We start from the raw sequence: 24,262 nt of genomic DNA, 5'->3' as shown, positions 1-24,262 counted from the left end.
TGAGTCTAAACAAATTTAGTCTTTAAGTTGAGCTGCTTCTCGGCCTCTTCTGGCTAAGATCAAAGTGTAGTATCTGTTCTTCACATTAAAAATAGATTTCGAGCATCAGCATTCATTTTACACGCACATATCACTATGAAATGACCTTCTGTCTAACTTTTCTGAGTCTAAACAAATTTAGTCTTTAAGTTGAGTTGCTTCTCGGCCTCTTCTGGCTAAGATCAAAGTGTAGTATCTGTTCTTCACATTAAAAATAGATTTCGAGCATCGGCATTCATTTTACACGCACATATCACTATGAAATGACCTTCTGTCTAACTTTTCTGAGTCTAAACAAATTTAGTCTTTAAGTTGAGTTGCTTCTCGGCCTCTTCTGGCTAAGATCAAAGTGTAGTATCTGTTCTTCACATTAAAAATAGATTTCGAGCATCAGCATTCATTTTACACGCACATATCACTATGAAATGACCTTCTGTCTAACTTTTCTGAGTCTAAACAAATTTAGTCTTTAAGTTGAGTTGCTTCTCGGCCTCTTCTGGCTAAGATCAAAGTGTAGTATCTGTTCTTCACATTAAAAATAGATTTCGAGCATCAGCATTCATTTTACACGCACATATCACTATGAAATGACCTTCTGTCTAACTTTTCTGAGTCTAAACAAATTTAGTCTTTAAGTTGAGTTGCTTCTCGGCCTCTTCTGGCTAAGATCAAAGTGTAGTATCTGTTCTTCACATTAAAAATAGATTTCGAGCATCAGCATTCATTTTACACGCACATATCACTATGAAATGACCTTCTGTCTAACTTTTCTGAGTCTAAACAAATTTAGTCTTTAAGTTGAGTTGCTTCTCGGCCTCTTCTGGCTAAGATCAAAGTGTAGTATCTGTTCTTCACATTAAAAATAGATTTCGAGCATCAGCATTCATTTTACACGCACATATCACTATGAAATGACCTTCTGTCTAACTTTTCTGAGTCTAAACAAATTTAGTCTTTAAGTTGAGTTGCTTCTCGGCCTCTTCTGGCTAAGATCAAAGTGTAGTATCTGTTCTTCACATTAAAAATAGATTTCGAGCATCAGCATTCATTTTACACGCACATATCACTATGAAATGACCTTCTGTCTAACTTTTCTGAGTCTAAACAAATTTAGTCTTTAAGTTGAGTTGCTTCTCGGCCTCTTCTGGCTAAGATCAAAGTGTAGTATCTGTTCTTCACATTAAAAATAGATTTCGAGCATCAGCATTCATTTTACACGCACATATCACTATGAAATGACCTTCTGTCTAACTTTTCTGAGTCTAAACAAATTTAGTCTTTAAGTTGAGTTGCTTCTCGGCCTCTTCTGGCTAAGATCAAAGTGTAGTATCTGTTCTTCACATTAAAAATAGATTTCGAGCATCAGCATTCATTTTACACGCACATATCACTATGAAATGACCTTCTGTCTAACTTTTCTGAGTCTAAACAAATTTAGTCTTTAAGTTGAGTTGCTTCTCGGCCTCTTCTGGCTAAGATCAAAGTGTAGTATCTGTTCTTCACATTAAAAATAGATTTCGAGCATCAGCATTCATTTTACACGCACATATCACTATGAAATGACCTTCTGTCTAACTTTTCTGAGTCTAAACAAATTTAGTCTTTAAGTTGAGTTGCTTCTCGGCCTCTTCTGGCTAAGATCAAAGTGTAGTATCTGTTCTTCACATTAAAAATAGATTTCGAGCATCAGCATTCATTTTACACGCACATATCACTATGAAATGACCTTCTGTCTAACTTTTCTGAGTCTAAACAAATTTAGTCTTTAAGTTGAGTTGCTTCTCGGCCTCTTCTGGCTAAGATCAAAGTGTAGTATCTGTTCTTCACATTAAAAATAGATTTCGAGCATCAGCATTCATTTTACACGCACATATCACTATGAAATGACCTTCTGTCTAACTTTTCTGAGTCTAAACAAATTTAGTCTTTAAGTTGAGTTGCTTCTCGGCCTCTTCTGGCTAAGATCAAAGTGTAGTATCTGTTCTTCACATTAAAAATAGATTTCGAGCATCAGCATTCATTTTACACGCACATATCACTATGAAATGACCTTCTGTCTAACTTTTCTGAGTCTAAACAAATTTAGTCTTTAAGTTGAGTTGCTTCTCGGCCTCTTCTGGCTAAGATCAAAGTGTAGTATCTGTTCTTCACATTAAAAATAGATTTCGAGCATCAGCATTCATTTTACACGCACATATCACTATGAAATGACCTTCTGTCTAACTTTTCTGAGTCTAAACAAATTTAGTCTTTAAGTTGAGCTGCTTCTCGGCCTCTTCTGGCTAAGATCAAAGTGTAGTATCTGTTCTTCACATTAAAAATAGATTTCGAGCATCAGCATTCATTTTACACGCACATATCACTATGAAATGACCTTCTGTCTAACTTTTCTGAGTCTAAACAAATTTAGTCTTTAAGTTGAGTTGCTTCTCGGCCTCTTCTGGCTAAGATCAAAGTGTAGTATCTGTTCTTCACATTAAAAATAGATTTCGAGCATCAGCATTCATTTTACACGCACATATCACTATGAAATGACCTTCTGTCTAACTTTTCTGAGTCTAAACAAATTTAGTCTTTAAGTTGAGTTGCTTCTCGGCCTCTTCTGGCTAAGATCAAAGTGTAGTATCTGTTCTTCACATTAAAAATAGATTTCGAGCATCGGCATTCATTTTACACGCACATATCACTATGAAATGACCTTCTGTCTAACTTTTCTGAGTCTAAACAAATTTAGTCTTTAAGTTGAGTTGCTTCTCGGCCTCTTCTGGCTAAGATCAAAGTGTAGTATCTGTTCTTCACATTAAAAATAGATTTCGAGCATCAGCATTCATTTTACACGCACATATCACTATGAAATGACCTTCTGTCTAACTTTTCTGAGTCTAAACAAATTTAGTCTTTAAGTTGAGCTGCTTCTCGGCCTCTTCTGGCTAAGATCAAAGTGTAGTATCTGTTCTTCACATTAAAAATAGATTTCGAGCATCAGCATTCATTTTACACGCACATATCACTATGAAATGACCTTCTGTCTAACTTTTCTGAGTCTAAACAAATTTAGTCTTTAAGTTGAGCTGCTTCTCGGCCTCTTCTGGCTAAGATCAAAGTGTAGTATCTGTTCTTCACATTAAAAATAGATTTCGAGCATCAGCATTCATTTTACACGCACATATCACTATGAAATGACCTTCTGTCTAACTTTTCTGAGTCTAAACAAATTTAGTCTTTAAGTTGAGTTGCTTCTCGGCCTCTTCTGGCTAAGATCAAAGTGTAGTATCTGTTCTTCACATTAAAAATAGATTTCAAGCATCGGCATTCATTTTACACGCACATATCACTATGAAATGACCTTCTGTCTAACTTTTCTGAGTCTAAACAAATTTAGTCTTTAAGTTGAGTTGCTTCTCGGCCTCTTCTGGCTAAGATCAAAGTGTAGTATCTGTTCTTCACATTAAAAATAGATTTCAAGCATCAGCATTCATTTTACACGCACATATCACTATGAAATGACCTTCTGTCTAACTTTTCTGAGTCTAAACAAATTTAGTCTTTAAGTTGAGTTGCTTCTCGGCCTCTTCTGGCTAAGATCAAAGTGTAGTATCTGTTCTTCACATTAAAAATAGATTTCGAGCATCAGCATTCATTTTACACGCACATATCACTATGAAATGACCTTCTGTCTAACTTTTCTGAGTCTAAACAAATTTAGTCTTTAAGTTGAGCTGCTTCTCGGCCTCTTCTGGCTAAGATCAAAGTGTAGTATCTGTTCTTCACATTAAAAATAGATTTCAAGCATCGGCATTCATTTTACACGCACATATCACTATGAAATGACCTTCTGTCTAACTTTTCTGAGTCTAAACAAATTTAGTCTTTAAGTTGAGTTGCTTCTCGGCCTCTTCTGGCTAAGATCAAAGTGTAGTATCTGTTCTTCACATTAAAAATAGATTTCGAGCATCAGCATTCATTTTACACGCACATATCACTATGAAATGACCTTCTGTCTAACTTTTCTGAGTCTAAACAAATTTAGTCTTTAAGTTGAGCTGCTTCTCGGCCTCTTCTGGCTAAGATCAAAGTGTAGTATCTGTTCTTCACATTAAAAATAGATTTCGAGCATCAGCATTCATTTTACACGCACATATCACTATGAAATGACCTTCTGTCTAACTTTTCTGAGTCTAAACAAATTTAGTCTTTAAGTTGAGCTGCTTCTCGGCCTCTTCTGGCTAAGATCAAAGTGTAGTATCTGTTCTTCACATTAAAAATAGATTTCGAGCATCAGCATTCATTTTACACGCACATATCACTATGAAATGACCTTCTGTCTAACTTTTCTGAGTCTAAACAAATTTAGTCTTTAAGTTGAGTTGCTTCTCGGCCTCTTCTGGCTAAGATCAAAGTGTAGTATCTGTTCTTCACATTAAAAATAGATTTCAAGCATCGGCATTCATTTTACACGCACATATCACTATGAAATACCTTCTGTCTAACTTTTCTGAGTCTAAACAAATTTAGTCTTTAAGTTGAGTTGCTTCTCGGCCTCTTCTGGCTAAGATCAAAGTGTAGTATCTGTTCTTCACATTAAAAATAGATTTCGAGCATCGGCATTCATTTTACACGCACATATCACTATGAAATGACCTTCTGTCTAACTTTTCTGAGTCTAAACAAATTTAGTCTTTAAGTTGAGCTGCTTCTCGGCCTCTTCTGGCTAAGATCAAAGTGTAGTATCTGTTCTTCACATTAAAAATAGATTTCGAGCATCAGCATTCATTTTACACGCACATATCACTATGAAATGACCTTCTGTCTAACTTTTCTGAGTCTAAACAAATTTAGTCTTTAAGTTGAGCTGCTTCTCGGCCTCTTCTGGCTAAGATCAAAGTGTAGTATCTGTTCTTCACATTAAAAATAGATTTCGAGCATCAGCATTCATTTTACACGCACATATCACTATGAAATGACCTTCTGTCTAACTTTTCTGAGTCTAAACAAATTTAGTCTTTAAGTTGAGCTGCTTCTCGGCCTCTTCTGGCTAAGATCAAAGTGTAGTATCTGTTCTTCACATTAAAAATAGATTTCGAGCATCAGCATTCATTTTACACGCACATATCACTATGAAATGACCTTCTGTCTAACTTTTTTGAGTCTAAACAAATTTAGTCTTTAAGTTGAGCTGCTTCTCGGCCTCTTCTGGCTAAGATCAAAGTGTAGTATCTGTTCTTCACATTAAAAATAGATTTCGAGCATCAGCATTCATTTTACACGCACATATCACTATGAAATGACCTTCTGTCTAACTTTTCTGAGTCTAAACAAATTTAGTCTTTAAGTTGAGTTGCTTCTCGGCCTTTTGGCTAGGATCAAAGTGTAGTATCTGTTCTCAGTGCTTACTGCGGTCTGCCTCAAAGTCGAGTTGGGAGCTCTTAAGCTATTAGCTTAGAGTCTTTTTGCTTGTCTCTTGCAAGGACCAGCCCCTTCTTGGGGATTTGGACCCGCAAAGACTTGTTTTTGTTGTTGTTACATGTTATTGCCCATTCTGGGCAACTACTAATTGTTATTGTTTTTTTTTTCTTTTTTCAGATAGTCCGGGGTCCAGCTAGCACTTAAGCAGCCGGCAGGGCCAAGGGAAACCGACGTGCCTTTTTAGGCGAAGGTCCCCTTGGTTTCCAAATCGGCGGGTGCCTAGCCGGGCCTTGGGCCATCAAAGTAGATGGAGCAGGCCTCTGCTCCTGCCACCTTGGGGGACGCCCCGGGTGTAGTTGTAGTGAAGGGTCCGGGGAGTGCCGTCCCGCAAGGCACCCCCAGTTCGAGAAGGGTTCCAGGGGTCGCCACCCCTGAGTCGAGTACAGCGTCCGGATCGCGAGCGGGGGCCGCCACCCCCAGTAGGGTCGAGTCGGGTGTTGCCACCCCGAAAGGCAACACCACCATGTTCGGATCGAGAGCGGGGTTCGCCAACCCCAGTAGCGGTGAGTCGGGTGCTGCCACCCCGAAAGGCAGCACCAGTGGGGTCGTATTCGCAGCGGTCGGTGCCCCAACGGTCGAAGTGGTAAAGAAAAAGAGACCGGTTAAAAAGTGGTGGGTGCTAGAAGAGGAACCCAGAGCCCCTCTAACTAGATCTCAGTCCGCGAGGGGAAGTCCTGCTAAGGAGGTAGAGGAGGGGATGCGGAGGTGCAAATCGGCAGAAGTTATTGTAGTGGATGGGTGCTCCCCGAGGGCGGGAGGGATCGGTGAGTCGATGCCAACCAGCCAGTTCGAGTGGCCATCCCTTACACTAAGCGACTGTTCCCCAATTCCACCGGGACAGGGAAATAAAGTGGAGCCAGAAGTGACAGCAGAGACCAGCACGTCCACAGCAGCGGTAAAGGAGAGCGGGGTATGGGGTCCAAAGAAGGTGACGAAGAAGACTCCGGAATACTACCAAAGGCTGCTGGAAGGCAAATATAAAGAATATGTCACCGGGAACAAGTTGGAAATCATCCCAGGAGCCCTGGAGGACATTAAGCTGCGTACGGTCTCCCTTGTCACCCTAGATGCAAACGGCAAAGGATTGACGGGCGTACCCCTAGAGAGGATGTGCGACGTCATCGGAGACCTAAAAATACCCGCACAGTACCTAGTCAGGAAGTACCACGCCACGTGGGATCTCCTCCTGCCGACGAAGGAGGAAGCAGAAAAGCTGGCAGGAGGGGACCTCACGTGGAAGAATCTGAGGTTACGCCCCGAGTACTTGTCAAAGAGGAGAGCCGGGGTAACAGTGCTCGGGGTACCAAGTTTTATCACGGGGGATCAGCTGGGTGCCACCTTGGCCCAGTTTGGAGAAGTCGAAGAAGTCGTCCCTACAAAGGGACCTAGAAATATCCAAACTGGGTCATATAAGATTTATATGAAGGTGGACCGACAGAGTTTCCATGACATTCCAGCCCAGTTGACCTGCGAGAGCTGGCAGATGGCGGTAATCGTTGAAGGGAGGAGGCCATACTGCTGGCAATGCACAAAACCCGGCCACGTAGCCCGTTTCTGCCCCCAAAGAAAGGGACCTGACCTTCCAAAAACCGGAGCGAAGTCGGGGGCAAAGGAAGTACCAGCGGCGGAGGGCAGTAAGGAGAACGTCGATGAAGGAGGAGTATGGAGCAAGGTCGTCGCCAAGAGGGGCAAGAAGAAGGAAGGAACCGCCCCTCCAGCACCAACAAGGACACCGGCGACGACCGCGAAAAGAAAATTAAAAGTGAGCTCCTCGGAGTCCGAGGGGGAGGAAGGTGAACCCTCGGGCAAGCACGCGGAAAAAAAGGAGAGGAAGGGTACCCCAAAGGCATCCCCGAAGAAGTCTCCCCCTCGGAAATCCTCGGAAAAAGAGGAGGAAATGGAAGAACAGGAAGACGCAGCTACTGAGCCTCCAACACAACCATCCCCAGAGGACGCTCAGCCCACCCCTCCCCTTTTCAACACCCCGGAGCAGGATGTGACGGCTCCAGTAGAACATGAGGTTATAGCAGAAGAACCGGAAGTGGAGAAGACGGCCCCCAGGAAGGAAAAAACCAGAAAATGTCCATTCTGGCCGGGGGTCCGTCTCTGTGAGGTCGATGAGGCGGTCGGTGACCTCAGTGGAACCCAGAAGAAATACTTGCGGATATTGGAAAGCCTCAAGATGGTGGAAGGGAAGGATGTCACCGACCCCAGGAACTTCCCTGACGCTCCACAGCTCATAACATTCGTCAGGCCGAACAGGGGTGGGCGAGCTAAGGCTCTTTGGAGAATGTTGGAGGAGGGAAAATCGGCATTCCCGGGGCTAAGGTTAATAGACGGGGAGCACCCATCTCTAGAGCAGGTCGCGAAGTGATGCGAAGGGAGGGTCCCGGTTTACGTTCACCCCTCCTTTTATAGGGCTATTAAGTTGACGTTCCCTCTGGACGTGGGAGGTCTTGCCAAAGACGGGCGGCTTACGCCTGTCCTGCTTACGGGCAGTCTTGGGCAGACCTTTGACGCCCTTTCCCCCGAGGATTTCAGACCCTTGATAGACGAATATTACTAGTTAGGGAAACATGGCCACAAGCTTAAACCTAGCTAGTTTGAATGCGAGGGGCATGAGGTCTCGAAGCAAGGCTTCTCGCGTGCTGAGGGACCTCATGGCCCTTGAGGTAGACATAGCTGCAATTCAGGAGACCCACTTTGTTGGGGCTGGGGACTGCGATGTGCTGGTGAACGACTTTGACGTTTACTCAGCATATGGCAGTATCCAGAGCCGGGGGGTTTCTGTGCTAGTAAGTCGCACCCTATCTGCGACGGTTACACTTGTTCATGCGGACGCTCATGGGAGGCTGGTCGTGGTTGATGTTGCCGTTAGCAGCGGCGCGTTCCGGATCATGGCAGTTTATGCGCCCAACATCCAAACTGAGAGGGTTTCCTTTTTTCGGCGGGTGGAGGGGTTTCTCTCTTCGGGTCCGGAGCGGGTAGTATTAATAGGGGACTGGAATGCCATCCTGGACCCCAAGTTAGATAAGGTCGGGGGGCCTAGCGGGCAGGGTAGGTGTGATAGCAGCCTGTCTGACCTGATGGCCTCGTGCGATCTGGTCGACAGGTTCCGTCTGGATCACCCCGGGAGGGAGATGTGGACGTGGCATACTAGTGCGGCCTCCAGTCCAAGTACATACTTGGACAGGATGTTAATTAGAAGGGGCGACGTAGATTTTCTATCTTGTCCCACGTTCCACTGGTTAGGTCATTCGGACCACAAACTCGTGTTGGCCCGTTTCAAGTTAGGTAATAGGCCTAGGTTGGCTGGCTACTGGAAGATGAACGCCTCCTTGTTGGAGTCGGTTGACTTCCGGGAGCAGCTGACAACACTAATTCAGAGGGAGTTAGTGGGGGCGGTTACCGGGAGTAGATGGTGGGTTAATCTTAAGGTGACCATTAGGCATTTTTGTGTCCAATATAGCCAAAGCCTCGCTTTAACTAGGGCACGGACCAAAAAGCACCTAGAGGATAGATTGACCCGGGCGGTGGCAGGGGGGGATTCCCTAGATCTAGCACTAATTAAGGGGGACCTCAGTCGCTTGGCTAGCGAGCGATATGAAGGTCAAGTAGTTAGGGCTAGGTTAAATAGAGTCTCCAACGAAGCCGTGAACGTTGACGCTGTTGAGTGTGGGGCCGCTTTAAGACGCGGCTCGGATGGGTACATTCGGGAGGTGAAAAACCTGGAAGGACGTTCTCTCGTATCGACGCGGGAGATCTGCAATGGGTTTCGGCAACATTTGGAGGAGCGCTTCACCAAACTACCCAGACTCCGCGGCCAGGAGTTTGGCAGCTATTTAGCTGGCTCGCCCCGCCTTACTGCGGCCCGAGCAGCTAGTTGCGAGGATGGTTACGGAGCGTGAGGTCATTACTGCATTGAAGCAGGTTGGCCACAACAAATCTCCGGGGCTCGATGGTTTGCCCTACGAACTGTACTTGAGGCTGTCGCCCATGTTTGTGCCCCTTTTGACGGGCGTGTTTAACCACTGGTTTGCCCAGGATTCGATCCCGAGGCAGGTAACCAAAGGAGTGGTCACGCTTCTGAAGAAGGGAAACCAACATGGTGGGGGGAACCTAGATGATTATAGGCCCATAACTCTGCTTAACGCAGATTTTAAGATTTTGGCCCGTATTCTTGCGAACCGTCTGCAGGTCGTTATCGACGAGTTGGTCGAACCGGATCAGAACTACGCTGTGAAGGGTCGAACAATTCAAAACAATCTGCACTTGGTTCGCACGATAATAGAGGGGTTAGAAGACGACACGGAAGCCGCGCTGATCAATTTAGATCAGTCCAAGGCGTTCGATAGGGTGGACCATGGGTTCCTGAGGGCTGTTGTGGAGGCCGCCGGCTTTGGTCCGGACTTCCGCAAGTGGATCTCCGCCCTGTATCGTGACCCCGCGGTGGTGGTGCAAGTCAATGGTAGGTTGTCGGAGTCCTTTGGGGTCTCCCGGTCGGTGCGGCAGGGCTGTCCGCTGTCGCCTCTGCTCTATGTCCTGGCGTTGGAGCCCTTCCTTCGCAAATTAAGGGACGAGGCGGCGAGACCAGTCCTACGCGGCATTGCTCTACCTGGCGGCCGAGTTGCCAGGGTGTCCGCGTACGCTGATGACGTCACCGTTTTCGCAGCCAGTCGTAACGACATCGAAGCGGTGATAGAGGCGATCGCTGAGTACGAAGTTGTCACAGGGGCCGTGATCAATCGCAGCAAGTCCGTCGGCCTGCGGTTGAGCGCCTGGACCGGGGTAAACTCGCTTCCAGGTGCGTTCGGCTGGACTGATGGCCCGGTTGAGATCCTCGGTGTGTGGTTCGGGCCGGATCTCCAGCTGGACAAGAATTGGTCGGAGGTACAGACTAAGGTCGAATCCTCTGTCGGAACTTGGATTCGAAGGAGATTGTCCTTGAAGGGTCGTGCGGAGGCATGCGCCACTTACGTGTTTCCGTTGATCCTTTACCGTTTATCTGTTCTTCCCCTGCCTGCGGACCGCTGTAAGGCTTTAGAGCGACTCCTTTTCAAACTGCTCTGGAAGGGAGGAAAGCCGTATGTCCGTAGACAGGTCTGTACGCAGAAGCTTAGCGAGGGAGGCTTGGGGATGCCTGATCTGCGCAGCCATCAACACGCAGAAAGACTGGCGTTCCTGAGTCGGACACTGATAGAGGAGGCACCCTGGGTACCAGCCGTGGAGCACGCTTTCCCATGGCTGTTAACCGACCCCGCCGCCGAAGGTCGCCGTCGACCAGCGGGGGAAGGGCGCTTCCTGACCGAATGCCGAGCCGCCCTTAGGGCATTGCCGGGGTCCAGTGACCTTGCACGGCCTAGGTGGAGGCTATATGAGGAGTTAGTGGAGGGTACCGCAAACGACCCGCTGGTGGAGCGGCTACATCTGTCGAGGGGGGAAGTTCTCTTGCTTTGGAGTTGGGCGCCTGCCAGTAGCTACATAAATAATGCTGAATTTTCGATAACGTGGAGGCTAGTCCGGGACGCGTTGCCTCTCTTCGACCGACTTGCCAGGGATTTCAGGGATCGCGAGTATTATTATCCCCCGTGCCCACGCTGCAACGATGAGAACGAGGACGAAACACGTGACCACGCGTTCTTTCTTTGCAGCGGGGTACGGAGTCTCTGGAGGTATGTCGAAGGGGTAACGGCTCGCATCGACCCCGAGCGGTCGGTGCCACTTGATTTAGCGTACGTGGTTGACAATGTGGACCCGCCGTTTATCAGGGAGAAACGGGCGGTGTTTCTGGCGATACTGGCTGTAGCTAGGTTAGTGACGTGGGTTACACGTCTGAACATTGTCTATGAGGGGCGATCTGTTTCCGATCAGGATCTGGTCCTTTATTTTAAGCACCAACTTAAAATAAAAATCAGATGTGATTGGAAAAGGTTGCCCCGCATCGACTTTGATAGGAGATGGGTGCACAACACTAGTTTGTGCATCCGACGAGGAGCTAGGTATGAGCTTGTGTTTCCACCCTAGTAGTATTCGTCTGGAGGTGCTGAAGTTTCGATTGTCGTGCACTCGGAACCCAGCCCCTCATATGTTAATACGGGGTTTACCCCGTAATCATGGGTAGGAGTAGGTTTGCTAGTTAGGCGGAGTAACCACCTAGAGTGGAAAGCATATACTTTATTTAGGGCCTAGACTAGGGTGAATGTGAGTTTGATCCTGTCCCCTATAGATCTTTGTTTTTTGATAGATTGGCACTAGGAGAGCTTCCAAAGATGCCCAAAGTCCACCAGTTTTATTTTGTCCTCGGCCTGTTTTTTCCCCTTACGTACATTATCTTGGAAGACGCCATCCATCCCTGTTATCCCCGACCCTAATTTATTTTTTACAAGTCCCTAGTTCCTCCACTCCCCCCTAGGAAACGACCTGCTTGCTTTCGCCCTTTCCCCCCGGGGGAAGTGGACCGGAAGACAGTGGGTGTTTCATACGACAGACCAGCCGTTAGGCAGGGAGGGTCCCCTTACTAACCCGCCCCCATAGGCATTTTATTAAGTTGTTTTCTTTTTCTTTCTTTTTGGGTGTATTTTAGTTTGCCCCCCTCCCCATCATCTCACCCCCATTTATAAAAAAAAAAAAAAAAAAAAAAATACATTTAAGTTTGTAAATATTATTTTGTTTTGTTTTTCTGTAAATAAATGTTTTTCTCTTTTCAAAACAGTACGTGTGTCGCCCGCCATCCCGATAAGCTGGGGAGCTGTCTTTTTAAGTAGGTCCTGGTAAGAATGTAGGCGGCTGTGGTATGATAGAATCTAGTATAGGTGTTTCTAAATAAAATACTTGCTCTCCAACGCAAGTCTAGTTAGCAAATTTAGCAAAGTCCCGTTTTCTTCCCCACTTCCCCCTTACTGGCCTTGTGCCTAAGTTGTATCGGACCCCAAATGAGGGCCTGGCAGTAGATAATGCCAGGTCCGGGGCCGATACGACTAAATAAAATCTCGGCCTCTTCTGGCTAAGATCAAAGTGTAGTATCTGTTCTTCACATTAAAAATAGATTTCGAGCATCAGCATTCATTTTACACGCACACATCACTATGAAATGACCTTCTGTCTAACTTTTCTGAGTCTAAACAAATTTAGTCTTTAAGTTGAGTTGCTTCTCGGCCTCTTCTGGCTAAGATCAAAGTGTAGTATCTGTTCTTCAGTGCTTGCTCTGGTCTGCTATTAGTTGTCGAGTTGGGAGCTTTTGGCCTTTGGTCAAAAGTCTTTTTTCTTTGGCCTCTTTTGGCGTCTTGCTCTTGCGAGGACCAGCCCCTTCTTTGGGGATTGGACCTCCTTGAGAACTTGTTAAATTTTTGTTTTGTTTATTAACTGTTGTTTTCCTTTTCTTCCAGATAGTCCGGGGTCTAGCTAGAGCTTAAGCAGCCGGCAGGGCCAAGGGATACCGACGTGCCTTTTTAGGCGAAGGTCCCTTGGTTTCCGAATCGGCGGGCACTAGTTGGGCTCCGGGCCTTCACTTAGATGGAGCAGGCCTCTGCTCCTGCCACCTTGGGGGACGCCCCAGGTGTAGTGTCCGAGACGGGTCGGGGGGGTGCCATCCCGCAAGGCACCCCCAGTTCGAGAAGGGTCCCCGGGGTCGCCACCCCGGAGTGTTCGGTAGCATCGGTCGTGTCCGGATCGCGAGCGGGGGTCGCTGCCCCCAGTCCAGTGGTCGAGGCCTCTGGCAGGAGTAGGGAAGGGGTCGAATCCCCTTGGTCAGGTTCGAGACGCGTGTCGGGGGTTGCTGCCCGTAAAGGCAACCCCATTTCGTGCAGGTTGGTAGCCGCCGCTGGCAGCTTGATGGTCGCGGGGGGGACTGCCCTGCAGGGTACCCCCAATAGAGAGAACGCTGATCTGGGGGTCGTTAGCCCTAATGTAGCCGTGGTGGAAGTTGCCCCAACAGCAGCGGTAGGCAAAGTGGGGGAAAAGCTGCCAGGGAAAACTCCAGGGGCCATGTCGAGAGAACAAGTGGCCGAAGCCTGGAGGAACTCAATGAGGGAGTCAACAGGAGGAAAAGAGGCAGCAACGTGGAAGGAGGCGCGAAAAGATAGGAGAAGGCCGGTAAAGCGTTGGTGGGTCACGGATGAGGGTCCCCCAACGGAAACGCAGTCCGAAAAAAGCAGCCCCCAAAAACCAGCAACGGAGGGACTAAGAAAGGTTAGATCCGAGGAGGTGATCGTAGTAGATGGGTGCTCCCAGGGGTCAGGGAGGGCGTCGGATAAGGATGCGGTTCCAGCCAGCACGGAGGATTGGCCAGCCCTCACCAGGGATGATTCACCAATACCGGCTGCGCAAAAGGAAGTATCGGCAGCCTGGTCCGGAGTAAAATTGCCAGCAGGAATTCCCGGAGGAAAAAAGAAGACCCCCCAATACTATAAAGACCTCCTGGAAAATAATTTCAAAGAATATGCGGCTGGTAACGTGATGAAGGTGGTGCCAGAAGTCCAGGAGGCAATGCAGGACAGGTCAATCGCCTTCCTCACCTTCGACGAGAAGGGGAAGGGACTAACGAGGATCCCAGCTGAAAAGATGCTAGAAATCCTGGGTGAGCTGCGGATTCCGGCCCAGTACTTGGTGCGACGGTTTTTTGCCATGTGGGATATCCTTTTGCCAACGAGGGAAGACGCAGAGAGGTTGGCAAAAGGAGATCTCACCTGGAAGAATTTTCGACTGCGGCCGGAATACAAATCAAAGAGGAGGGCAGCGGTTACAGTGAAGGGAGTGCCCAGCTTCATTTCGGAAGACCAGCTGGGCGCCACGATGGCACAGTACGGGGAGGTCGAGAGTGTGCAGCCGGTGATTGGCCCCCGAGGAATCCGGATGGGGGAGATAAGACTGGACATGAGGGTGGACCGAAAGGAGGTCGAAAAAATCCCCTCCCAACTTTCATGTGAGGGCTGGACAATGCTGGTCATTGTTGAAGGAAGGAGGCCGCACTGCTGGTCCTGCCAGAAACCAGGCCATGTGTCCCGCTTCTGTCCTAAAAGGATAGAAGCCGAAAAAGAAAAAGAAACAGCAGCAAAGAAACTAAGTGAGGACAAGGCGGCGGACAGGAACGAGGCCGGCACCTGGAGTAAGGTGGTCTCCAGGAAAACGAAAAAGATGGAAGTGGCCGCTCCAATAACAACACCCAGAGGAGCGGCAGGGTCGGCCAAAAGAAAACTCAGGGTCAGCTCCTCCGAGTCGGAAGAAGAAGAAGGAGGAGGGGCCAAAAAAGATGCGAAAAGAGAGAAAATGATAGCAGAAGACCCTGAGCATCCAACACAAGTCCCCGAAGAGGATGTCCAGGCCACCCCTCCCCTATTCAGTACCCCTCCAGAGGAAAAGGAGCCGGGCGAAGCTCCAGAAACACCGATGGAGGCTGAGGAGCCAACCAAAAAACGACCAGATGAGAGGCCTGCAGCTCCCAGAGAAGGCAAGTCCAGAAAGTTTCCCTTCTGGCCGGGAGAAAAAATCTGCCAAGTCAGAATGGAAGAATCGGTCAGCGACCTCAATGGAAGACAAAGGAAATTTTTGAGGTCCCTCGAAAACCTCTCAAAGGTGGACGAGAAGGAGGTCGCTGACCCTAGGAATTTTGCGGATGCTCCTCAGCTGATTACGTTCGTCCGGCCAAATAGGGGAGGGCGAGCGAAAGCCTTATGGAGGATGCTAGAAGAAAGCAAGACGGCCTTTAAGGGATTGAAAATATTCGACGGGGAGCACCCATCACTAGGGCAAATAGCCAAAAAATGCGAAGGGAGGGTCCCCATTTATGTTCACCCCTCCCTGTATAGGGCTCTAAAAATTACGTTTCCTCTGGACGTTGGGGGCCTGGCTAGAGACGGACGGCTTACGTCCGACCTGCTCTCGGGCAGTCTTGGCCAGGCTTTTGACGTCCTATCCCCCGAGGACTTCAGACCCCTAGTCGACGAATTTTTCTAGGTAGGGAAGCATGGCCACGGGCTTGAACCTGGCTAGTTTAAATGCGAGGGGCATGAGATCTCGAAGCAAGGCTGCTCGCGTGCTGAGGGATCTCGTGGCCCTTGAGGTAGATATAGCTGCGTTACAGGAGACCCACTTTGTTGGGCCCGGGGATTGCAGTGTGCTGGTCAACGACTTTGACGTTTACTCAGCATACGGCAATCTCCGTAGCAGTGGGGTTTCTGTTCTAGTAAGTCGCACCCTGTCTGCGACGGTTACCGTTATCCACGCCGACGCTCATGGGAGGCTGGTCGTGGTCGATGTTGCCGTTAAAAGCGGCGTGTTCCGGATAGTGGCAGTTTATGCGCCTAACATCCCCAGCGAGAGGGTTTCCTTTTTTCGGCGGGTGGAGGTGTTTCTCTCTTCGGGTCCGGAGCGAGTAGTCTTAATGGGGGACTGGAATGCCGTCCTGGACCCCAGCATAGATAAGGTCGGGGGGGTTAGAGGGTCGGGTTGGTGTGAAAGCAGCCTGTCTGACCTGATGGCCTCGTGCGATCTGGTCGATAGGTTCCGTCTGGATCACCCCGGGAGGGAGATGTGGACGTGGCACACTAGTGCGGCCTCCAGTCCAAGTACATACTTGGACAGGATGTTAATTAGAAGGGGCGACGTAGATTTTCTATCTTGTCCCACGTTCCACTGGCTAGGTCATTCGGACCACAAACTCGTGTTGGCCCGTTTGAAGTTAGGTAATAGGCCTAGGTTGGCTGGCTACTGGAAGTTGAACGCCTCCTTGTTGGAGTCGGAAGACTTCCGGGAGCGGCTGACAACACTAATCCAGAGGGAGTTAGTGGGGGCGGTTACCGGGAGTAGCTGGTGGGTTAAGCTTAAGGTCACCATTAGGCGCTTTTGTGTCCAATATAGCCAAAGCCTCGCGTTAGTTAGGGCTCGGACCAAAAGGCACTTAGACGATAGATTGACCCGGGCGGTGGCAGGGGGGGATTCCCTAGAACTAGCTCTAGTAAAGGAGGACCTGAATCGCTTGGCTAGCGAGCGATACACAGGTCAGGTAGTTAGAGCTAGGTTAAAAAGAGTCTCCAACGAAGCCGCGAACGTTGACGCTGTTGAGCGTGGGGCTGCTTTAAGACGTGGCTCGGATGGGTACATTCGGGAAGTGAAAGACCTGGAAGGGCGCTCTCTCGTGTCGGCGCGGGAGATCTGCAACGGGTTTCGACAACATCTGGAGGAGCGATTCACCCAACTACCCAGACTCCGCGGCCAGGAGTTTGGCGGCTATTTGGCTGGCTCGCCCCGCCTTACTGCGGACCGAGCGGCTAGCTGCGAGGGGATGGTTACGGAGCGTGAGGTCATTACTGCGTTGAAGCAGGTAGGCCTCAACAGATCTCCGGGACTTGATGGTTTGCCCTATGAATTGTTCTTGAGGCTGTCGCCCATGTTTGTGCCCCTTCTGACGGGCGTGTTTAACCACTGGTTTGTCACGGGCTCGATCCCGAGACAGGTTACCAAAGGAGTGGTCACGCTTTTGAAGAAGGGGAACCAACCTGGAGGGGGGAATCTAGACGATTACAGGCCGATCACTCTGCTTAACGCAGACGTGAAGATTTTGGCTCGCGTTCTTGCAAACCGGATGCAGGTTGTTATCGGTGACTTGATCGAACCGGATCAGAACTACGCTGTGAAGGGTCGATCAATTCAGAACAACTTGCACCTGGTGCGCTTGATCTTAGAGGGTTTAGAAGACGACACGGAAGCCGCGCTGATCAATTTGGATCAGTCCAAGGCGTTCGATAGGGTGGACCATGGGTTCCTGAGGTCTGTTGTGGAAACCGCCGGCTTTGGTCCGGACTTCCGCAAGTGGGTCTCTGCTCTGTATCGTGATCCCGCGGTAGTGGTGCAAGTTAACGGTAGGTTGTCGGAGTCCTTTGGGGTCTCTCGGTCGGTGCGGCAGGGCTGTCCGCTGTCGCCTCTGCTCTATGTCCTGGCGTTGGAGCCCTTCCTTCGCAAATTAAGGGACGAGGCGGCGAGACCAGTCCTACGCGGCATTGCTCTACCTGGCGGCCGATTTGCCAGGGTGTCCGCGTACGCTGATGACGTCACCGTTTTCGCAGCTTGTCGTAACGACATCGAAGCGGTGATAGAGGCGATCGCTGAGTACGAAGTTGTTACAGGGGCCGTGATCAATCGCAGCAAGTCCGTCGGCCTGCGGTTGAGCGCCTGGACCGGGGTAAACTCGCTTCCAGGTGCGTTCGGCTGGACTGATGGCCCGGTTAAGATCCTCGGCGTGTGGTTCGGGCCGGATCTCCAGTTGGACAAGAATTGGTCGGAGGTACAGACGAAGGTCGAATCGTCGGTCGTGTCTTGGATTCGAAGGAGGTTGTCCTTGAAGGGTCGTGCGGAGGCATGCGCCACTTACGTGTTTCCGCTGATCCTTTACCGTTTATCTGTTCTTCCCCTGCCTGCGGACCGCTGTAAGGCTTTAGAGCGCCTCCTTTTTAAACTGCTGTGGAAAGGAGGAAAGCCGTATGTCCGTAGACAGGTCTGTACGCAGAAACTTGGCGAGGGAGGCTTGGGAATGCCGGACTTGAAAAGTCACAAGCATGCTGAAAGACTGGCGTTCCTGAGTCGTACACTGTTAGAGGAGACGCACTGGGTACCAGCGGTGGAACAGGCTTTTCCGCAGCTCGTATCCGCCCCTGCCGCTGAAGGTCGCAGAAGACCAGCAGGGGATTCGCGTTTCTTCACCGAGTGCCGGGCTGCCCTTAGGGCGTTGCCGGGGTCCAGTGACCTTGCGCGGTCTAGGAGGAGGCTGTATCGGGATCTAGTGGTGGGGACCGCTAACGATCCGCTGGTGGAGCGGCTACATCTGTCGGGGGAGGAGGTTCTCTCGCTGTGGAGTTGGGCGCCTGCCAGCAGTCATTTAAATAATTCAGAATTTTCAGTAACGTGGAGACTGGTCCGGGACGCGTTGCCACTTTTCGACCGACTTGCCAGGGATTGCCGGGATAGAGAATTTTATTATCCCCCGTGCCCCCGCTGCAATGACGAGGAGGAGGACGAGACGAGGGAACACACGTTCTTTCTTTGCAGCGGGGTGCGGAGTCTCTGGAGGTATGTCGAAGAGGTAACGGCTCGCATCGACCCCGAGCGGTCGGTGCCACTTGATTTAGCGTATGTGGTCGATAATGTGGACCCGCCGTTTTCTAGGGAGAAACGGTTGGTGTTTCTAGCGATACTAGCCGTAGCTAGGTTAGTGACGTGGGTTTCACGTCTAGACATCGTCTATGAGGGGCAGTCTGTTTCCGATCGGGATCTGGTCGTTCGTTTTAAGCACCAACTTAAAACGAAAATCAGATGCGATTGGGAAAGGTTGCCCCGCATCGACTTTGATAGAAGATGGGTGCACAACACTAGTTTGTGCATCCGACGAGGAGCCAGTTTCGAGTTCGTGCTTCCCCCTGGTTAGAATTGGTCCTAGGGTGCTGGGGTTGGTGTTTTCTATACTCGGAACCCACCCCAATGTATTTGTTAAACAAGAGTTTACTCTTGTCCATGGGTAGAAGCTAGGGTTAGTTAGGAGATGGTAACCACTTCGAGTGGAAGATGAGTATCTTTATTAGGGCCTAGACTAGGGATGTATGTGTGTCGATCCGGTCCCTGATTTATTTTTATTCGGCACTAGGAGAGCTTCCAAAGATGCCCACTCCCACTTGTTTGCTTTGTCCCCGGCCTTTGTTGCCCCTTATGCATTTTTATCTTGGAAGACGCCGTCCATTCCCGACGAACCCCCTCCACAAGTTATTTTTTCACCAGCAGTTTTTTGCTGTCCCTTAGATCCTCCATTCCCCACTAGGGAGCGACCTGCTTGCTTTCACCTTTCCCTTCGGGGAGGGGACCGGAAGACAGTGGGCGTTCCACTAACGAGTAGAGAGTAGGATGGGAGGGTCCCTTACTAATCCGCCCCCATAGGCATTTTGTTAAGTTGTTTTCTTTTTCTTTTTTTTTTGGGTGTATTTTAGCTTGCCCCCCTCCCCTTCATCTCACCCCCATTTATTTAAAAAAAAAAAAAAAAAAAAAAAAAAAAAAATACTTTTGTTTGTACATATATTTTGGTTTTGTTTTATGTAAATACACTTTTTTATTATTACAGAATGCATGAAGGTCGCCTGCCATCCCGTTAAGCTGGGGAGAATTAGTTTTGTTTTAAATAGGTCCTGGTAAGAATGTAAGGCGAATTGTAGAATGATAGTTCTCTAGTGTAGTCTTTTAATAAAGAACTTGTCTTTCAGTACAAGTCTAGCGTTAGCTCTAGTAAAGACCCGATTTCTTTTTTCCCCCACACCCCCCTACTTGGCCCTGGTGCCTAAGTTGTTACGGACCCCAAATAAGGCCTTGGCAGTAGATAATGCCAAGGTCGGGGCCGTAACGACTAAATAAATTCTCGGCCTCTTCTGGCTAAGATCAAAGTGTAGTATCTGTTCTTCAGATACTGCAAGCTATGACTAGCTATGACTAGCAAAGACCAGATGTGGGGGCAACCCCACATGCCTGACCTTTAACCAGCTCCCATTTCCCACCTCTAACCCTAACCCCCCCTGCCCCTCCTTCTTTATTTTTTCCCCACCCACGCTACACTTTGTTCAACGTCGCAGGTCAGCGAAATAAGTAGACCACGTGATACCATCCAAAAAAGGGGCAAAATTGAATGCTTCTCCCTCGGAGGACTCCCCTCCGAGGAGAGCCAAATGCGCCAAAACAGCTGGCACAAGCGAAGATAGGGGAGAGAAGCAGCCCGCTGCTCCCCAGGATAAGGCTCAACAACCGGGGTCATCAAACCTACCTCATGCTCCCCAGGAGGGCAGCACCCCTAAAAGCGGAGCCGACCAAGCGACCACCGAGGTTTCCGACGGTGGTTTTATGGAAAAAATGGCCCGGGAGGATACACCAGATGTCCAAACATCTACTCCCATGGAAGGGAGCACGTCTGGAATAGCCATCTTGGACAAAACAGCTGAGACTCCGGACTCACAAACCATCGAGGGTCCAGCGGTTGTCTCGACGAAAGAGGGAACATCGGATTCCCCACTTCCCACGGATGACGTCAGCGACAGTGGCGGTAAGCCAAGTAAAGGGGAAGTGCAAGACTCAGATGCTGAGCCCAACAAGGCGGCTGAGCGAATTAAGGAGATATTAGCCTCACTCGAGAGACTACTGGGGCCCCCTCCAAAGCAAAATGACCCTGCGACCAATTCCCGTAACACTCCGCCGGAAGTTAACTCAACAAGGGAGGAAGCGGAAAAGGAAAAACCGGCCAGCACGGCGGGGAAGAAACCCCGGTCCACTAAAAACATCAGGGAAGAGGGGGAGGAAACCAAAACGACAGAAGAGGAGTGGCCCGCCTTACCCTCAACCAGCGGCTCTCCCAAGGACACACCGGTGGGACCTAAAGAGGTGACAACAACCTCCAGTATCATCAAGCCACTGAGAGACGATTGCAAGCAGAACGAAACCAAAGTTTGGGGACCACAAAAACAGTTGTCTCCCCAAGAGTACAAAGACCTGTTTGAATCAACTTTCAAACAGTACACCAACGGCAATATAATATTGCCTCTCCCGGCGCAGTGGAAGAACTTCAGCAACGAGTGTTGTCGCTCATTACCACAGATCTCCGTAGCAGAAGCTTGACAGGAGTGCCGAAGGAGACCATGGCTCAGCTTCTACAGGATCTTAATGTACCGGCGAGCTACATATGTCGATGTAGCTACGCCAAGTGGGAGATCCTACTGCCAGAAAAGGAAGATGCAGAGAGGTTATCCATGAACAACCTGACCTGGAAGCATCTTTCAATGAAACCCGAGGCAGGAGGAGGACGACGGTTTCTATACTGGGAGTACCCTGTTACCTGGGTTCACGACAGCTTGGTGCAGTGCTCAGCCAATACAGGGAAGTGGAGTCAGTATGCCCAATCAAAGGCCCGCGCAACCTCATGACGGGAGACTACAAGCTGGTCATGAGAGTTGACAGGAAGGGCTTTGACAAGATCCCTGCTGAAGTATGGAGAGTGGACAATGTCAGTAATAGTAGAAGGGAGGAGGCAGCATTGCTGGCATTGTCAGAAGCAAGGATTGTCCCACCAGGCCAACTGCAAAGACAACCCCCAGGCCACCAGAGAACAAGGTAGCCACAACCGCGCCAGTGAGCACAGGGGAAGAAGATGGCTGGAGTAAGGTCGTCCGGAAAAACCGACCAGGTTACCAGCAGACCAGCAGCAGACCTCAGAGCAATAATAATAATAACAATGGCAGCAAAGACAAGATAAACAAACAAAAACACATTGCAATCAACACAAACAAGAACACCACAATCACTACAAGTAAAAACACCACAAACACTGACAACGCAAACAAGAACACCACAAGCACCACAAGTAAAAACACCATAAACACAAACACAGATAACTCGAACAAGAACACCACAGGCACCACAAGTAAAAAACTACAAACACAAACAACTCGAACAAGAACACCACAAGCACTACAAGTAAAAACACCACAAACACAAACACAGACAACCCGAACAAGAAAAATACAAGCACTAACACCTCACAGACAAACACCCAAGTTAAAACTGAGGAGGAGGGAGTTACCGCAGAGCGGGAGAAAGAAAGGGAAAGAAATAAAAGGAAGAGAGAAGCAACTCCAACGGGGGAGGATACCAATGCCGAGGCGGCTCCGTCCGGTATTGATAGTCATCCTGCCAACATTCAGGCGGAGCAAGTCATCGCCCCCCTTAGTACTTCTCTGAAGGCTCCCCCCGATTATCACAACCTTTGTGAGAGCGGATAGGGATGGCAGAACCAAGGGACTCTGGAATATGCTGGAGGCTGCAAAGACGGCTTTTGAGGAAGTCAGACTAGTAGACCTCGAGCACCCATCTCTTCATAATCTTTCTCTAAGGTGCGAAGGAAGGATCCCCGTTTTTGTGCACCCCTCATTTTACAGGGCACTTAAGTTAACCTTCCCATTGGATGTAGGAGGCGCCTCCCGAGACGGAATATTTTCATCCGAACTGCTCACGGGCAGTCTCGGCCATGCCTGCTGCGTCCTCACCCCCGCGGATTTCAGACCCGTTTGTGATGCTGCTTAAGGTAAGTGAACATATCTTTGAACTTGGCCACTTTTAATGTGAGGGGCATCAGGTGTCGAAGGCTTCACGCATTGTGAGAGACCTGGTGTCCCCTAAGGTAGATATTGCCGCTATCCTTTGTTTGTGACGAGGATTGTCAGGTGCTGTAAACGATTACGATGTCTACTCAGCATATGGCAATACTTATAGTCGTGGAATCTCCTTGCTAGTGAGTTGCACCCTGTCAGCGTCGGTGAATGTTGTTTACGCAGGCGAGGACGGGCGGCTAGTTGTTGTTGATGTTGCCGTTAATAGTAGTGTTTTTCGGATTGTCGCTGTTTATGCTCCCAATTCTGCTGTAGAGAGGGCATCCTTTTTTCGATGGTTGGAGGGCTTCTTAGTGGATCCGGAACGGTTAGTGTTAATGGGTGATTGGAATGCAATCCTTGATCCCAATATAGATAAGGTCGGGGGGACTAGCGGGTCGGTGTGGTATGACAACAGTCTGTCTGACCTGATGGCTTCGTGCAACCTCGTCGACAGATTTCGTCTGGATTACCCGGGGCGGGAGATGTGGACGTGGCATTCTGTAGTGCCTTCCCATCCAAGTACTTACTTGGATCGGATGTTAGTTAGAAGAGGCGACGTAGACTTTCTATCGTGCCCCACGTTCCACTTGTTAGGACACTCGGACCATAAACTTGTTATGGCCCATTTGAACTTAAGTGCTAGGCCTAAACTAGCCGGATATTGGAAGTTCAACAGCACCTTGTTGGAGCTGGAGGACTACTGGTTGAAGGTTACTGATTTAATTCAGCGGGCTTTAGTGGGGGCGGTTACAGGGAGTAAGTGGTGGGTTAGCCTTAAGGCCAAAATTAGATGCTTCTCTGTCCAATACAGCCAACGCCTCGCGTTAGATAAGGCTAAGGCAAAGAAGCGTATAGAGGATAAGCTGACCCGGGCGGTGGAGGGAGGACCCCCGAGAGGTAGCACTAGCTAAACAGGACCTCAGCCGCTTGGCTAGCGAGCGGTATGAAGGTCAGGTAGTTAGGGCTAGGTTAATGAAAGTCTCTAACGAAGCTGTTAATGTTGACGCTGTTGAGCGTAAGGCTGCTCTAAGGCGCGGTTCGGACGGGTACATTCGGAAAGTACATAACCTGGAAGGACACGCCCTAGTATCGACGCGGTAGATCTGCGGGGGGTTTCGGGAGCATCTATCGGAGCGCTTCACCCAACTACCCAGACTCAGGGTCGATGAGTTTGGCAGCTATTTGGCTGACTCTCCCCGCCTCACGGTGGCTCAGGCGGCTAGCTGTGATGGTCTTGTTACGGAACATGAGGTCATTACTGCGTTGAAGCAGGTCGGCTACAACAAGTCCCCGGGGCTTGATGGTTTACCCTACGAATTTTACTTGAGGCTGTCGCCCATGTTGGTCCCTATTCTGAAGGATATGTTCAACCATTCGTTTGCCCAGGGATCCATCCCAGGACAGGTGACCAAGGGTGTGATCACATTGCTGAGGAAAGGTCAACGGCATGGGGGGGGGAAACTTTGATGACTTTAGGCCCTTGACTCTGCTAAACACAGAGTTAAAGATTTTGGCAAAGATTCTTGCGAATCACTTGCAGGTTGTCATCGCTGACTTGATCGAACCCGACCAGAGTTATGCTGTGAAGGGGAGAT

At 49.1% G+C, this 24,262-nt stretch overlaps 1 non-coding gene and 24 pseudogenes across 1 annotated transcript; all 25 read left to right on the top strand.

The window, feature by feature from the left end:
* Positions 1-193: 193 nt before the first annotated feature.
* LOC145271850 (U2 spliceosomal RNA) lies at positions 194-312 on the top strand (annotated as a pseudogene).
* Positions 313-355: 43 nt separating this feature from the next.
* Positions 356-474, top strand: LOC145271943 (U2 spliceosomal RNA; annotated as a pseudogene).
* Positions 475-517: 43 nt separating this feature from the next.
* On the top strand, positions 518-636 carry LOC145271942 (U2 spliceosomal RNA; annotated as a pseudogene).
* A 43-nt stretch (positions 637-679) lies between these two features.
* Positions 680-798, top strand: LOC145271941 (U2 spliceosomal RNA; annotated as a pseudogene).
* A 43-nt stretch (positions 799-841) lies between these two features.
* On the top strand, positions 842-960 carry LOC145271940 (U2 spliceosomal RNA; annotated as a pseudogene).
* A 43-nt stretch (positions 961-1,003) lies between these two features.
* On the top strand, positions 1,004-1,122 carry LOC145271939 (U2 spliceosomal RNA; annotated as a pseudogene).
* Positions 1,123-1,165: 43 nt separating this feature from the next.
* On the top strand, positions 1,166-1,284 carry LOC145271938 (U2 spliceosomal RNA; annotated as a pseudogene).
* A 43-nt stretch (positions 1,285-1,327) lies between these two features.
* Positions 1,328-1,446, top strand: LOC145271937 (U2 spliceosomal RNA; annotated as a pseudogene).
* Positions 1,447-1,489: 43 nt separating this feature from the next.
* On the top strand, positions 1,490-1,608 carry LOC145271936 (U2 spliceosomal RNA; annotated as a pseudogene).
* A 43-nt stretch (positions 1,609-1,651) lies between these two features.
* On the top strand, positions 1,652-1,770 carry LOC145271935 (U2 spliceosomal RNA; annotated as a pseudogene).
* A 43-nt stretch (positions 1,771-1,813) lies between these two features.
* LOC145271934 (U2 spliceosomal RNA) lies at positions 1,814-1,932 on the top strand (annotated as a pseudogene).
* Positions 1,933-1,975: 43 nt separating this feature from the next.
* On the top strand, positions 1,976-2,094 carry LOC145271933 (U2 spliceosomal RNA; annotated as a pseudogene).
* A 43-nt stretch (positions 2,095-2,137) lies between these two features.
* LOC145271909 (U2 spliceosomal RNA) lies at positions 2,138-2,305 on the top strand (annotated as a pseudogene).
* Positions 2,306-2,461: 156 nt separating this feature from the next.
* Positions 2,462-2,580, top strand: LOC145271932 (U2 spliceosomal RNA; annotated as a pseudogene).
* A 43-nt stretch (positions 2,581-2,623) lies between these two features.
* LOC145271849 (U2 spliceosomal RNA) lies at positions 2,624-2,742 on the top strand (annotated as a pseudogene).
* A 43-nt stretch (positions 2,743-2,785) lies between these two features.
* On the top strand, positions 2,786-2,904 carry LOC145271931 (U2 spliceosomal RNA; annotated as a pseudogene).
* A 367-nt stretch (positions 2,905-3,271) lies between these two features.
* On the top strand, positions 3,272-3,390 carry LOC145271903 (U2 spliceosomal RNA; annotated as a pseudogene).
* A 43-nt stretch (positions 3,391-3,433) lies between these two features.
* Positions 3,434-3,552, top strand: LOC145271881 (U2 spliceosomal RNA; annotated as a pseudogene).
* Positions 3,553-3,595: 43 nt separating this feature from the next.
* On the top strand, positions 3,596-3,763 carry LOC145271908 (U2 spliceosomal RNA; annotated as a pseudogene).
* A 156-nt stretch (positions 3,764-3,919) lies between these two features.
* On the top strand, positions 3,920-4,038 carry LOC145271930 (U2 spliceosomal RNA; annotated as a pseudogene).
* Positions 4,039-4,405: 367 nt separating this feature from the next.
* On the top strand, positions 4,406-4,523 carry LOC145271876 (U2 spliceosomal RNA; annotated as a pseudogene).
* A 43-nt stretch (positions 4,524-4,566) lies between these two features.
* LOC145271848 (U2 spliceosomal RNA) lies at positions 4,567-4,685 on the top strand (annotated as a pseudogene).
* A 691-nt stretch (positions 4,686-5,376) lies between these two features.
* Positions 5,377-5,580, top strand: LOC145271735 (U2 spliceosomal RNA). The gene has a single exon (XR_013866115.1). It is a non-coding gene; the product is annotated as a U2 spliceosomal RNA (small nuclear RNA).
* Positions 5,581-12,648: 7,068 nt separating this feature from the next.
* Positions 12,649-12,780, top strand: LOC145271986 (U2 spliceosomal RNA; annotated as a pseudogene).
* Positions 12,781-19,886: 7,106 nt separating this feature from the next.
* On the top strand, positions 19,887-19,997 carry LOC145271985 (U2 spliceosomal RNA; annotated as a pseudogene).
* The last annotated feature ends 4,265 nt before the right edge of the window (positions 19,998-24,262 follow it).

Source organism: Euprymna scolopes, chromosome 46 (assembly GCF_053919585.1).
Source record: "Euprymna scolopes isolate OS-2025 chromosome 46, ASM5391958v1, whole genome shotgun sequence".
Classification (NCBI taxonomy): Eukaryota; Metazoa; Mollusca; class Cephalopoda; order Sepiida; family Sepiolidae; genus Euprymna; species Euprymna scolopes.
The sequence above is the reverse complement of the archived record's forward strand: the minus strand, read 5'-3'. Positions and strand labels throughout refer to the sequence as shown.